We start from the raw sequence: 1,443 nt of genomic DNA on the forward strand, positions 1-1,443 counted from the left end.
TAATGAGACGTAATTGTTTTAACTATCGTAATAAATAAATTTAATGTAAAACTAAATTATGTAAATAATTATCAGTCATCAGAAATATAGTTTCTATCCGCAGTGCATGCTTATTTACATTTACTTTTTATGGTATAAATTCATTAGTTTAATTTATCTTCTCCGTCATAGATGGAGCCACTTATATCCTGCTCGTTCGGGTACTTCGAAGTTCTATGACTATGCAGCTACTACGTAATATGATCAGCTTTGCGCAGTGGCGATATCGTAACCAATGAGGTTTATCCGAGGTGCGATTATTGCTAGTTGAAAACTTTAACCAATACCCCGCCAAGTGCACGTGAAATACCGTGCGCTACGGCAATTTTTGGAAACCCCCGAGGGGGTTGTAATCGAATAAAAACATAAATAGGTAGGACTTTAATACTTAATTGCTTAGGCGATAAGCCGATAATCCGAATCCGTGGCGGTACGTGGAATTGGAAGATGACAAGATTTGCAAGATGCAAAGATAAGGAAGAACACAAAACTCGAAACGTAAAACATGTACACTTGTATAATAATATAATTATTACTATTATAAATTACTATTAGCACAGCATAATTTATTTTGCTGTGCTAGTAGTTGGGTTGCGATAGGGAAGGATAGGATAACATTGTGTGGGTCTTCGGCCTTCTTTAGTTTGAGTAATTTAATTAGTAATTTAGTGAGTTTTTCCAGTTCGGGATGGAATGAAGTAGTCCAATTTTTTAATTATGTATCTTTTCCATTGAGCCACAAGCAATATTCGTATGAACTAAAACGAAAAATCCTAGTTGTCAAAATAGTCACTGTTACTGTTTTTATTTAATTGAAATGTCTTGGTAATTCCCAAATCTGGATATCTCACAATTTTTTTTACTGGTTGCCTATATCCAGTACAGGGTGATTCACTATATTTTGACCCCCCTTTAACTTTTTTGTTTTAAGAGCTATAAAAAAATGTGAAACATGAAAGTTGCACGATTTTTTATACATTTTTTGAAAAGGGCGGTAGAAAAACAAATGAAGTCCAAACAAAATGTCCGCGGATGTTAACTTTGTTAAGATAAAAGGAACACCCTGTATATTTTTACAGATTTGGATCGTTCCCTGTCGAGCATAGTCATGTGGAGTTTGTTGGGTCCATCTCTTACAATAAGCGAGATACTATTAAAAAACTAAAAGAAGGTTTTTTATTAAGAAAATAATATATCTTGTATTTACATAAGGATTTACAGATTTAGTTATAATATATTTTGACAGATCGGACATTGATGTGGTCCAAAATGCGTATAGGTATTTTAACTAAATCACACTAATGACAGGCAATATCATGACAGCATTGTTATTTGACAGTTTGTATTATTATTTAATTAAAATGGGTTACAAAGAAATACAAAATTGAAATATTATAGGAATTC

General features: G+C 32.6%; 1 non-coding gene across 1 annotated transcript; it reads left to right on the forward strand.

The window, feature by feature from the left end:
* The first annotated feature begins 245 nt into the window (after positions 1–245).
* Positions 246–386, forward strand: LOC111691602. The gene has a single exon (XR_002762996.1). It is a non-coding gene; the product is annotated as a U4 spliceosomal RNA (small nuclear RNA).
* Positions 387–1,443: the final 1,057 nt, after the last annotated feature.

The sequence above is a fragment of the Anoplophora glabripennis genome, unplaced genomic scaffold (assembly GCF_000390285.2).
Source record: "Anoplophora glabripennis isolate ALB-LARVAE unplaced genomic scaffold, Agla_2.0 scaffold179, whole genome shotgun sequence".
In the NCBI taxonomy this organism is placed as follows: Eukaryota; Metazoa; Arthropoda; class Insecta; order Coleoptera; family Cerambycidae; genus Anoplophora; species Anoplophora glabripennis.